The sequence below is a fragment of the Triturus cristatus genome, chromosome 11 (genome assembly GCF_964204655.1).
Source record: "Triturus cristatus chromosome 11, aTriCri1.1, whole genome shotgun sequence".
Lineage (NCBI taxonomy): Eukaryota > Metazoa > Chordata > Amphibia > Caudata > Salamandridae > Triturus > Triturus cristatus.
The window spans coordinates 1,142,032,625-1,142,046,449 of NC_140594.1; the positions used below are offsets into that span (position 1 = coordinate 1,142,032,625).

Sequence of the window (13,825 nt, forward strand, 5' to 3'; positions counted from 1 at the left end):
TTTGCCAGATTTATCGGTGGATCTTGCCTATTATTTTCAGAGGCTAGATATCGCCTAGAAATGCTTTTTAAAATAGGGTTGCTGGCTTTATAATGTCTGGTCGGGGCTCAGCCCATTCATTGCCTGCCCCCAGCAAAATATTTATTATCAGCACATGTGAGTGGTGAGTGCTTTATGGAAAATAGCATATATTGGTGTCAAGGCCGTTGATTCTCCACAGAGGCAGAAGATGCTTATTCCCAATTCCTTCCTCTCAGAACACACTGCGTTTAGCAGCTGCTCTAAGCAGGGGGAAAGGGGAGTTGGACAGAGAAGAGAAAGACACTCGAGCTGGTCCTGAAATCCCTGGTCTTCTGTTTTCCTGTCTTCAGAGATTCTAATGCACATAAGGGGAAATAAGCATTCAAGTACACTCAACAGTTCAGCTCATTACATATCTAACATTTCTTAACTGTCCTACCAGGTATTGCTAGAGTGTAGGCTCCTCTTCTGTAATGAGGTCTCTTAGTTCCTACTGTTCTGGAACTGGAGCTTCCTAGCACACATGGAAGACACTATATTAGGATCACAACTCTACTTTCAACCTTTCCTCTAATAACTGAGAAAGGGACTTCTCCTACCTTACTGGTAGCTCGACCTATCACTTAGGTTTTCTCATAAAAGTTCGGAATATTTGTCTAATAAATTGAAGTTTCACATAAGTCTCTCTTCTCTGAAATCTGGAACAGTTCTCGTTGAATTAGTGAAGGTAAATGGCTTCAGGGAAGTACGTGCAAGAAGGATCAAGGAAGGATAGAGAGGAAGGAAAGGAGAAGGGAAGAACGCTAGGAAGGTAGGGTACAATGGTTAACGCGCTACTCCAAAGTTGCAGTCTCCTTAGCGCTGTAGCAGAGCAAATTCTTGGCTTACTTGACTATGAAGATTCTTGGGCTCACCAACGCTGTACTCTTGGAACTCCTGGAAGGCTGGAACAACTGGCCTCTGAAGAGACGAATTATTAATATCCCAACTAAGGATTGGACACTAGAATACTAACCCTTGAATGGGAAAGAATTCCTTCTGAGAAATAATGTCTTTGAATAAGCGTCGCTTCCACTGAATTACTTGAAAGGAAGCGCGCTTCGAATTCGAACTTCTCTACCTCAGATTCAAATTGAAGTGCGCCGTTGAGCGCGCTCGCGAGCCGCTTCATTCCGAAGCGCCTTCAAGACTAGAACGTCTCTTCTGGGGCCTCTGATACTTCGCGGGCAACGCGGCGGCCATCTTGAAAGGGTCTTTTTCACCGGGTTAACATTAACCCAATAATTTACAGTAGCCGGTTTAATTACCACTCTACGTTTCTTGGGATAACACTGCCCTATGGTAAGGGCACTCACCAGGTTCCTGACAGTACCCCCTCTCAATGACCGATTCATCGGTCTAGGTTTGAGAGGATTTTGCAAATGAAAGCGTTGAATTAAGTGGGAAGCATGCACATTTAAGGCCGGTTCCCAAGATCTCTCTTCAGGTCCATACCCCTTCCAGTCCACCAAGTAATATAGTTTCCCTCGAATCCTTCTTGAGTCTAAGATTTCTTTGACTTCATACTCAGTGTGTCCTTTGATTCTCACTGCAGGGGGAGGGGTACCCTTGCGAAGATAGGGGACTGCTGGCTTAAGGAGGGAAACATGAAATACACGGTGAATCTTTAATTGTGAAGGCAACTTTAGCTTAACTGTCACTGGCCCTAACACCTGTTCTATAGAGAAGGGACCAATATACCGTGGTTGAAATTTTCTATTCCCCTTCAATCGCAGGTGTCGAGAGGATAACCACACTGAATCTCCTACCTGATACTGAGGGGCCTTCTTTCTGTGTTTATCTGCTTGTCGCTTATAACTCTCCTTAGCCTTTAGAATATTAGACTCTGCAGATTTGTGAGCTCGGGATAGTTCTTTCAAATACTGATCTGCTGCCGGAACCCCAAACTCTTCTCTACAACTGAAGGGATTTGGATGTCTTCCAAAATTGAGGTAAAATGGAGTAAATCCAGTGGAGACATTCTTCGCATTGTTGTGCGCGAATTCTGCCATCCACAGCAGGTCTGACCACTCACCATCCCGAGCCAAAAGGAACAGGCGTAGGTATTGTTCCAATTCTTGATTGACTCGTTCCGTTTGACCATCAGTCTCGGGATGATAACTGGTAGAATGCCTGACTTCTGTCCCTAATCCCAGCATGAAAGCCTTCCAGAATCGAGAGACAAACTGAGGACCCCTGTCAGAAATCAAGATCTTAGGCACCCCATGAATCTTAACTATGTGTTCACTGAAAAGTTTGGCTATTTCTCTAGCTGTGGGAACCCCTTTTATAGGAATGAAATGACTCATTTTAGTAAAGGTGTCCACTACTACTAAAACTGTATCATACCCCCTACTCACTGGAAGGTCTACGATTAAATCCAATGTGACTGTGTGCCAGGGTTCTGTGGGAGTAGGTAGGGGTTGTAAAAATCCTTGGGGCGCTTGCCTACTGGTTTTCCCTCGAGCACAGATGTGACAGGATTCCACATAGCGTTTCACATGAGCCTTCATATTCGGCCACCAGAAGTATCGCTGGACTAAGTCAAGTGTCTTGGCCATGCCTTTATGCCCTGCTAATGGTTGATCATGACAGTCTTTCAAGGCTTGTTCTTGGATTGCTTTGGTTGGCAAATATAACGCACCTCGATGGTAAGGCAAGGAGTTGACAATCTCTCGGTCTGTTTCTTGATCTGCCCATTCGGACATTTCCTCTGTAGTCATTTGTCTTCCAATTTCTTCCTTATAGTTCGTGAAACTAAGTGTGCATACAATCTTGGATTCAGGAATAATTGGGCGTGATTCCACTGGATGTTCTGAGGCCTCTGTTTGAATTCGAGACAGAGCGTCCGCCTTGCCATTCTTACTGCCTGGGCGATAAGTAATCACAAAATCAAAGTCGGCAAAGTAAAGGGACCAGCGTAGTTGACGAGGAGTCAAGGTTCTGGCTGATTTCAAAAACTGAAGGTTTTTATGATCGGTGAAAACTGTGACCTTATGCTGGGCTCCTAATAAATAATGCCTCCATTCCACAAACGCATCCTTTACAGCCAGCAGCTCTTTCTCCGCAATAGTGTAATTCTGCTCTGCTGCATTCAACTTTCTAGACCTGAAAGCTACTGGATGTAGTTGTCCCGTAGATCGGTGTCTCTGAGACAGGATTCCACCTATGGCTTGGTCTGAGGCATCCGCTTCTACAAAGAAAGGTTCAGAAGGATCTGCATGAAGGAGAATTGGGGCCGATGTAAAACTGGTCTTGAGATAGACAAAGGCCTGTTCCGCCTCTTCTGTCCATTGAAATTTTTCTCCCTTTTTTAACAATTTTGTGATGGGGAGAATCTTTTGAGAAAATCCTTGAATGAATCGACGATAGAAGTTGGCAAACCCCAAAAATCGCTGGACCTCCTTGACGTCTGTGGGAGATGGCCATTCGACCACAGCCTGCACCTTCCTGGTGTCCATGGTAATTCCGTCTGGTGACAGTACAAACCCCAAAAACTCAACAGTGCGAACACTGAACGCACACTTCTCTAGTTTCACATAGAGCTGATGTTGTCGAAGTCTTTCGAGGACCAGCTTCACATGCCTCACATGTTCTTGTGGAGTCTTAGAAAAAATCAAAATGTCATCCAAATAGATCACCGCTACCTTATCCAACAAATCTCCCATGGCATCATTAATAAAATGTTGAAAGGCTGCGGGAGCATTGCACAGCCCGAAGGGCATCACCTGATATTCGAAGAGCCCGTACTTGGTTCTGAAGGCTGTCTTCCACTCGTGACCCTCCTTCATTCGAATAAGATGGTAAGCTCCCCGAAGATCTAGTTTCGTGAATATCTGAGCCTCTTTGATCTGATCCAAAAGGACGGAAATCAAAGGTAACGGATAGCGGTTTTTAATTGTTGCTCTGTTGATGGCTCGATAATCGATGCAAGTCCTCAAAGACCCTTCCTTCTTTGGAATGAAAAACAATGGTGAGGAGACCGGAGACTGGGATGGTCTAATGAACCCGTTAGCTAAGTAACGATCCAAATAATCTTTCAAATACAAGTTCTCGGCCTCCGTTAATGCATAAATCCGACTGCAGGGCAAAACGGCCCCAGGTTCAAGGTCAATGGCACAATCGTAAGAGCGATGGGGGGGCAATCGTTCCGCTTCACATTCACTGAACACATCTCCAAATTCCTTGTATTCCTCCGGAACAAGTATGGACTCGACCACCCCAATAGGATCTCCTGTGTAAGACAACAAGGTGGCTGTGGAAGATTCTAGACTCTCTTCATCTGAGGAGAAACAATGTTCGGCACAAAACACAGAAGTCATCTCAACAGTCCGATTCTCCCAGTCAATTGTCGGGTTGTGTGTGGTGAGCCACGGGATACCCAGAATGATCTGAAACTGTGGGGCATCAATCAAGTTAAACTGAAGATGTTCGCGATGTCCATTTGATTGGACCAATTCTAACAATTCAGTGTGATGGGTGATGGGACCCGATGAAAGATTGGTCCCATCTACAGCTCGAACCAACTCCTTCTTTTCCTTTAACCTCGCTTGGATTCCCATCCTCTTCGCATACTTGATGTCACAGAAGTTCCCCGTAGCTCCGGAATCAATCATGATGGCTACTCCTGTGATTTCTTGTTCACGGAACTTCAACGTCATCTGTAGGATCAAATGCGGTGCTTGAGTTTGAAGGGTGTTCATTATGCAATGAGATTCTGGAACCTTCTCTTCACATTTCGCCATCTGAGCGGCTCCTCCTACAGATGGTTTTGAGAGTTTCCCGACACAACAGGTTTAGGTCTCTTTGGGCACTCTTTCACAAAATGTCCTGCTGCTCCACAGTACATACATAACTTCTTTGCTCTCCTCGACTCCTTTTCCTCTTTACTTAAGGGACCCCTCACTGTTCCTATCTGCATTGGTTCACTCTCTGATGTGGATCCATTAGTTTTACTCCCTTCAACTCTAGGTCTGTCAAAACGTGAAAAATTCCATTTGATATCTCTAGACTTCCTTTCTCCTTTTCTCTCCGTACAGCGAAAGTCGATTTCTAACACTAAGTCTACTAATTCTGTAAAATCTGTAGGTCGGTTTGGAATTTGTGCAAGTGTATCCTTTATCTCATCCCGTAAGCCTCGATAAAACAGTGCAGCCCTCTTCTCAGGTGGCCAATTAGTTTCCATTAACAATTTGTTGAATTGCGTTAAGTACGTGAGGAGATCTTTGGATCCTTGACGCAGTTCCAAAAGTTCATTGTCAGTGGCCTGGGAAATTCTTCTCCTGTCAAAGATACGAAGAAACTCTGTCTTGAAGCGTTCAAAATCATATAAAAAAGGATCATCTCGGGAAACCAGAGGCATAGCCCAATTGGCGGCATCCCCACTAAGGTAAGACAAAATGAAAGCCACTCGGGATTGAGCATCTGGAAATAGGGTTGAGCGACACATGAAATGAAGGGAACATTGCGTGAGGAACAATTGGGCCTTTTGAGGATCCCCACTAAACCTTTCAGGTGGTGCTAAAGGAATAAGGGGTGAAACTGAATGAACAACTTGGGCCACTGTGCGAGGGTTAGTTTCTGGCAAGGAACCCTTTACATCTGCTACAGAAGGAGGAGAGCCTGAAGGCATCATCTCACTAACTCTTTGGGATAGCATCATTGTTTCCTGTCGTGAAGCTACCATTTCTTGTTTAAGACTCTTATTCTCTGCGCTAAGGTGTCCCACATCCCGCTGAATTCTCTCTAACATGTCCCCTAACGCCTTTAAACTAAAACCCTCTGCCATTCTGCCTGGGTGGAGTGAAATCGTGGGCACTTCAATCTGTCAAGGCCGTTGATTCTCCACAGAGGCAGAAGATGCTTATTCCCAATTCCTTCCTCTCAGAACACACTGCGTTTAGCAGCTGCTCTAAGCAGGGGGAAAGGGGAGTTGGACAGAGAAGAGAAAGACACTCGAGCTGGTCCTGAAATCCCTGGTCTTCTGTTTTCCTGTCTTCAGAGATTCTAATGCACATAAGGGGAAATAAGCATTCAAGTACACTCAACAGTTCAGCTCATTACATATCTAACATTTCTTAACTGTCCTACCAGGTATTGCTAGAGTGTAGGCTCCTCTTCTGTAATGAGGTCTCTTAGTTCCTACTGTTCTGGAACTGGAGCTTCCTAGCACACATGGAAGACACTATATTAGGATCACAACTCTACTTTCAACCTTTCCTCTAATAACTGAGAAAGGGACTTCTCCTACCTTACTGGTAGCTCGACCTATCACTTAGGTTTTCTCATAAAAGTTCGGAATATTTGTCTAATAAATTGAAGTTTCACATAAGTCTCTCTTCTCTGAAATCTGGAACAGTTCTCGTTGAATTAGTGAAGGTAAATGGCTTCAGGGAAGTACGCGCAAGAAGGATCAAGGAAGGATAGAGAGGAAGGAAAGGAGAAGGGAAGAACGCTAGGAAGGTAGGGTACAATGGTTAACGCGCTACTCCAAAGTTGCAGTCTCCTTAGCGCTGTAGCAGAGCAAATTCTTGGCTTACTTGACTATGAAGATTCTTGGGCTCACCAACGCTGTACTCTTGGAACTCCTGGAAGGCTGGAACAACTGGCCTCTGAAGAGACGAATTATTAATATCCCAACTAAGGATTGGACACTAGAATACTAACCCTTGAATGGGAAAGAATTCCTTCTGAGAAATAATGTCTTTGAATAAGCGTCGCTTCCACTGAATTACTTGAAAGGAAGCGCGCTTCGAATTCGAACTTCTCTACCTCAGATTCAAATTGAAGTGCGCCGTTGAGCGCGCTCGCGAGCCGCTTCATTCCGAAGCGCCTTCAAGACTAGAACGTCTCTTCTGGGGCCTCTGATACTTCGCGGGCAACGCGGCGGCCATCTTGAAAGGGTCTTTTTCACCGGGTTAACATTAACCCAATAATTTACAGTAGCCGGTTTAATTACCACTCTACGTTTCTTGGGATAACACTGCCCTATGGTAAGGGCACTCACCAGGTTCCTGACAATTGGGACATTGAATGTTGCAGATGAGGCGATCGAGATGTCTACCTACGTGTTTGTTTATTTTTTTATATAACGGCTGATTATTCTGATATTTCAGTTTTGTGACATGTTGCATTAAAATATATCCTGCTTGGAGAATATATAAATATTTGCACTGCGTTGGCCGGGAATCGAACCCGGGTCAACTGCTTGGAAGGCAGCTATGCTCACCACTATACCACCAATGCCTTCTGATGTGTGTCCTCTAGCTTCCAGATGTTACAACGCCGAGTGCAGTGGCAATCTTGCACCGGTTCCAATGGTGCATTTGGTGTGGATACCAACATGAAAAGCAGTAGAAATTGTCTTGCAGAGGGTAAAGAACTGGGGATTGAAACCAAGGACAAAGCTGTGCAGAAGAGAAGAAATGGAAAGCAGCAGTACAAATAGTGGAAATGAGCATATGGGCAGCATCGGAAGCAAAGCAGCGAAGAGAAAGGGAGTAAATTCCATGAAATGCATAGGAGATTGATAAAAGCAGAACAAAAAGGGAAGAATGAAATTCAAAGCATGCCCCGAAAAACGTGTGAAGGTCCCACCTGTCATTTATGCTTCTAATTGGGTATCTTTACTTTCAAAGTATAGGGTTGATCCTTTGACGATCACTCTCTTGATTTACAGCAGAGACAGATAGTTGAGAAGTCTTTTCTCACATAGCTAGCACAAGCCTGCGCTTTTCCTTGCTGGCAGGGTGGAAATGACAGATTAGTCCTAGGAAGAAAAAGCAAGCAATATTAGCAGAGGATGGTTTCGATCCATCGACCTCTGGGTTATGGGCCCAGCACGCTTCCGCTGCGCCACTCTGCTCCCTTGTGAAAGTGCTCTCTTTATGCAGAGGAGGAGCTTTCAGCGGAGTGGCAAGGGATTGGTGGGGCTCTCTCCTCATTTGCCTAAGCACATCGCAAGGTATGCTGGGTACAGAAAATCTTCATCTTCCCCACTCACAGTCAGTCATAACTGAAAGTGCGGATCCTCTTAGGAATTAGCCGTTTCAGGCCTTTACCAAGACAGCAGCTCTCTGTCCCTGTCCTTTCTCTGTGATCCTAGCACTAGCATACTCAGGATTTGGCTTTACCTGGGAGCCAGAGATCTACCCGGTGAGGGCTTGCCCGGTGTGAGGCTTTTGAGTGTTTGGGAGCGTTCGGGACGTGAGAGGACGCTGGACAGGAAACTATGCCAATTTGAAGTATCCAACCTTCCTGCTGCAGCGAGAGGCTCTTTCCGTGGAAATCTGCCACTTGGAGTCCTCTCAACTTGCCCTCTGATAAAACATTTTTCTGAGCCGCAGTTACATCCGATGGTTACAAGGTGGCGCTGCATTCAGGTGAGAGCACAAGTATGCACAAAATCTTGGGGACTTTTGCCAGATTTATCGGTGGATCTTGCCTATTATTTTCAGAGGCTAGATATCGCCTAGAAATGCTTTTTAAAATAGGGTTGCTGGGGTTATAATGTCTGGTCGGGGCTCAGCCCTTTCATTGCCTGCCCCCAGCAAAATATTTATTATCAGCACATGTGAGTGGTGAGTGCTTTATGGAAAATAGCATATATTGGGACAATGAATGTAGCAGATGAGGCGATCGAGATGTCTACCTACGTGTTTGTTTATTTTTTTATATAACGGCTGATTATTCTGTTTCTGATATTTCAGTATTGTGACATGTTGCATTAAAATATATCCTGCTTGGAGAATATATAAATATTTGCACTGCGTTGGCCGGGAATCGAACCCGGGTCAACTGCTTGGAAGGCAGCTATGCTCACCACTATACCACCAACGCCCTCTGATGTGTGTCCTCTAGGTTCCAGATGTTACAACGCCGAGTGCAGTGGCAATCTTGCACCGGTTCCAATGGTGCATTTGGTGTGGATACCAACATGAAAAGCAGTAGAAATTGTCTTGCAGAGGGTAAAGAACTGGGGATTGAAACCAAGGACAAAGCTGTGCAGAAGAGAAGAAATGGAAAGCAGCAGTACAAATAGTGGAAATGAGCATATGGGCAGCATCGGAAGCAAAGCAGCGAAGAGAAAGGGAGTAAATTCCATGAAATGCATAGGAGATTGATAAAAGCAGAACAAAAAGGGAAGAATGAAATTCAAAGCATGCCCCGAAAAACGTGTGAAAGTCCCACCTGTCATTTATGCTTCTAATTGGGTATCTTTACTTTCAAAGTATAGGGTTGATCCTTTGACGATCACTCTCTTGATTTACAGCAGAGACAGATAGTTGAGAAGTCTTTTCTCACATAGCTAGCACAAGCCTGCGCTTTTCCTTGCTGGCAGGGTGGAAATGACAGATTAGTCCTAGGAAGAAAAATCAAGCAATATTAGCAGAGGATGGTTTCAATCCATCGACCTCTGGGTTATGGGCCCAGCACGCTTCCGCTGCGCCACTCTGCTCCCTTGTGAAAGTGCTCTCTTTATGCAGAGGAGGAGCTTTCAGCGGAGTGGCTAGGGATTGGTGGGGCTCTCTCCTCATTTGCCTAAGCACATCGCAAGGTATGCTGGGTACAGAAAATCTTCATCTTCCCCACTCACAGTCAGTCATAACTGAAAGTGCAGACCCTCTTAGGAATTAGCCGTTTCAGGCCTTTACCAAGACAGCAGCTCTCTGTCCCTGTCCTTTCTCTGTGATCCTAGCACTAGCATACTCAGGATTTGGCTTTACCTGGGAGCCAGAGATCTACCCGGTGAGGGCGAGGCTTTTGAGCGTTTGGGAGCGTTCGGGACGTGAGAGGACGCTGGACAGGAAACTATGCCAATTTAAAGTATCCAACCTTCCTGCTGCAGTGAGAGGCTCTTTCCGTGGAAATCTGCCACTTGGAGTCCTCTCAACTTGCCCTCTGATAAAACATTTTTCTGAGCCGCAGTTACATCCGATGGTTACAAGGTGGCGCTGCATTCAGGTGAGAGCACAAGTATGCACAAAATCTTGGGGACTTTTGCCAGATTTATCGGTGGATCTTGCCTATTATTTTCAGAGGCTAGATATCGCCTAGAAATGCTTTTTAAAATAGGGATGCTGGGGTTATAATGTCTGGTCGGGGCTCAGCCCTTTCATTGCCTGCCCCCAGCAAAATATTTATTATCAGCACATGTGAGTGGTGAGTGCTTTATGGAAAATAGCATATATTGGGACAATGAATGTAGCAGATGAGGCGATCGAGATGTCTACCTACGTGTTTGTTTATTTTTTTATATAACGGCTGATTATTCTGTTTCTGATATTTCAGTTTTGTGACATGTTGCATTAAAATATATCCTGCTTGGAGAATATATAAATATTTGCACTGCGTTGGCCGGGAATCGAACCCGGGTCAACTGCTTGGAAGGCAGCTATGCTCACCACTATACCACCAACGCCCTCTGATGTGTGTCCTCTAGGTTCCAGATGTTACAACGCCGAGTGCAGTGGCAATCTTGCACCGGTTCCAATGGTGCATTTGGTGTGGATACCAACATGAAAAGCAGTAGAAATTGTCTTGCAGAGGGTAAAAAACTGGGGATTGAGACCAAGGACAAAGCTGTGCAGAAGAGAAGAAATGGAAAGCAGCAGTACAAATAGTGGAAATGAGCATATGGGCAGCATCGGAAGCAAAGCAGCGAAGAGAAAGGGAGTAAATTCCATGAAATGCATAGGAGATTGATAAAAGCAGAACAAAAAGGGAAGAATGAAATTCAAAGCATGCCCCGAAAAACGTGTGAAGGTCCCACCTGTCATTTATGCTTCTAATTGGGTATCTTTACTTTCAAAGTATAGGGTTGATCCTTTGACGATCACTCTCTTGATTTACAGCAGAGACAGATAGTTGAGAAGTCTTTTCTCACATAGCTAGCACAAGCCTGCGCTTTTCCTTGCTGGCAGGGTGGAAATGACAGATTAGTCCTAGGAAGAAAAATCAAGCAATATTAGCAGAGGATGGTTTCGATCCATCGACCTCTGGGTTATGGGCCCAGCACGCTTCCGCTGCGCCACTCTGCTCCCTTGTGAAAGTGCTCTCTTTATGCAGAGGAGGAGCTTTCAGCGGAGTGGCAAGGGATTGGTGGGGCTCTCTCCTCATTTGCCTAAGCACATCGCAAGGTATGCTGGGTACAGAAAATCTTCATCTTCCCCACTCACAGTCAGTCATAACTGAAAGTGCAGACCCTCTTAGGAATTAGCCGTTTCAGGCCTTTACCAAGACAGCAGCTCTCTGTCCCTGTCCTTTCTCTGTGATCCTAGCACTAGCATACTCAGGATTTGGCTTTACCTGGGAGCCAGAGATCTACCCGGTGAGGGCGAGGCTTTTGAGCGTTTGGGAGCGTTCGGGACGTGAGAGGACGCTGGACAGGAAACTATGCCAATTTAAAGTATCCAACCTTCCTGCTGCAGTGAGAGGCTCTTTCCGTGGAAATCTGCCACTTGGAGTCCTCTCAACTTGCCCTCTGATAAAACATTTTTCTGAGCCGCAGTTACATCCGATGGTTACAAGGTGGCGCTGCATTCAGGTGAGAGCACAAGTATGCACAAAATCTTGGGGACTTTTGCCAGATTTATCTGTGGATCTTGCCTATTATTTTCAGAGGCTAGATATCGCCTAGAAATGCTTTTTAAAATAGGGATGCTGGGGTTATAATGTCTGGTCGGGGCTCAGCCCTTTCACTGCCTGCCCCCAGCAAAATATTTATTATCAGCACATGTGAGTGGTGAGTGCTTTATGGAAAATAGCATATATTGGGACAATGAATGTAGCAGATGAGGCGATCGAGATGTCTACCTACGTGTTTGTTTATTTTTTTATATAACGGCTGATTATTCTGATATTTCAGTTTTGTGACATGTTGCATTAAAATATATCCTGCTTGGAGAATATATAAATATTTGCACTGCGTTGGCCGGGAATCGAACCCGGGTCAACTGCTTGGAAGGCAGCTATGCTCACCACTATACCACCAACGCCCTCTGATGTGTGTCCTCTAGGTTCCAGATGTTACAACGCCGAGTGCAGTGGCAATCTTGCACCGGTTCCAATGGTGCATTTGGTGTGGATACCAACATGAAAAGCAGTAGAAATTGTCTTGCAGAGGGTAAAGAACTGGGGATTGAAACCAAGGACAAAGCTGTGCAGAAGAGAAGAAATGGAAAGCAGCAGTACAAGTAGTGGAAATGAGCATATGGGCAGCATCGGAAGCAAAGCAGCGAAGAGAAAGGGAGTGAATTCCATGAAATGCATAGGAGATTGATAAAAGCAGAACAAAAAGGGAAGAATGAAATTCAAAGCATGCCCCGAAAAACGTGTGAAGGTCCCACCTGTCATTTATGCTTCTAATTGGGTATCTTTACTTTCAAAGTATAGGGTTGATCCTTTGACGATCACTCTCTTGAATTACAGCAGAGACAGATAGTTGAGAAGTCTTTTCTCACATAGCTAGCACAAGCCTGCGCTTTTCCTTGCTGGCAGGGTGGAAATGACAGATTAGTCCTAGGAAGAAAAATCAAGCAATATTAGCAGAGGATGGTTTCGATCCATCGACCTCTGGGTTATGGGCCCAGCACGCTTCCGCTGCGCCACTCTGCTCCCTTGTGAAAGTGCTCTCTTTATGCAGAGGAGGAGCTTTCAGCGGAGTGGCAAGGGATTGGTGGGGCTCTCTCCTCATTTGCCTAAGCACATCGCAAGGTATGCTGGGTACAGAAAATCTTCATCTTCCCCACTCACAGTCAGTCATAACTGAAAGTGCAGACCCTCTTAGGAATTAGCCGTTTCAGGCCTTTACCAAGACAGCAGCTCTCTGTCCCTGTCCTTTCTCTGTGATCCTAGCACTAGCATACTCAGGATTTGGCTTTACCTGGGAGCCAGAGATCTACCCGGTGAGGGCGAGGCTTTTGAGCGTTTGGGAGCGTTCGGGACGTGAGAGGACGCTGGACAGGAAACTATGCCAATTTAAAGTATCCAACCTTCCTGCTGCAGTGAGAGGCTCTTTCCGTGGAAATCTGCCACTTGGAGTCCTCTCAACTTGCCCTCTGATAAAACATTTTTCTGAGCCGCAGTTACATCCGATGGTTACAAGGTGGCGCTGCATTCAGGTGAGAGCACAAGTATGCACAAAATCTTGGGGACTTTTGCCAGATTTATCTGTGGATCTTGCCTATTATTTTCAGAGGCTAGATATCGCCTAGAAATGCTTTTTAAAATAGGGATGCTGGGGTTATAATGTCTGGTCGGGGCTCAGCCCTTTCACTGCCTGCCCCCAGCAAAATATTTATTATCAGCACATGTGAGTGGTGAGTGCTTTATGGAAAATAGCATATATTGGGACAATGAATGTAGCAGATGAGGCGATCGAGATGTCTACCTACGTGTTTGTTTATTTTTTTATATAACGGCTGATTATTCTGATATTTCAGTTTTGTGACATGTTGCATTAAAATATATCCTGCTTGGAGAATATATAAATATTTGCACTGCGTTGGCCGGGAATCGAACCCGGGTCAACTGCTTGGAAGGCAGCTATGCTCACCACTATACCACCAACGCCCTCTGATGTGTGTCCTCTAGGTTCCAGATGTTACAACGCCGAGTGCAGTGGCAATCTTGCACCGGTTCCAATGGTGCATTTGGTGTGGATACCAACATGAAAAGCAGTAGAAATTGTCTTGCAGAGGGTAAAGAACTGGGGATTGAAACCAAGGACAAAGCTGTGCAGAAGAGAAGAAATGGAAAGCAGCAG

At 45.3% G+C, this 13,825-nt stretch overlaps 4 non-coding genes across 4 annotated transcripts; all 4 read right to left on the bottom strand.

The window, feature by feature from the left end:
- Window positions 1-8,826: 8,826 nt before the first annotated feature.
- TRNAG-UCC (transfer RNA glycine (anticodon UCC)) lies at window positions 8,827-8,898 on the bottom strand. The gene has a single exon. It is a non-coding gene; the product is annotated as a tRNA-Gly (tRNA).
- A 1,510-nt stretch (window positions 8,899-10,408) lies between these two features.
- On the bottom strand, window positions 10,409-10,480 carry TRNAG-UCC (transfer RNA glycine (anticodon UCC)). Its single transcript has one exon. It is a non-coding gene; the product is annotated as a tRNA-Gly (tRNA).
- A 1,504-nt stretch (window positions 10,481-11,984) lies between these two features.
- TRNAG-UCC (transfer RNA glycine (anticodon UCC)) lies at window positions 11,985-12,056 on the bottom strand. The gene has a single exon. It is a non-coding gene; the product is annotated as a tRNA-Gly (tRNA).
- A 1,504-nt stretch (window positions 12,057-13,560) lies between these two features.
- TRNAG-UCC (transfer RNA glycine (anticodon UCC)) lies at window positions 13,561-13,632 on the bottom strand. Its single transcript has one exon. It is a non-coding gene; the product is annotated as a tRNA-Gly (tRNA).
- Between the last annotated feature and the right edge of the window lie 193 nt (window positions 13,633-13,825).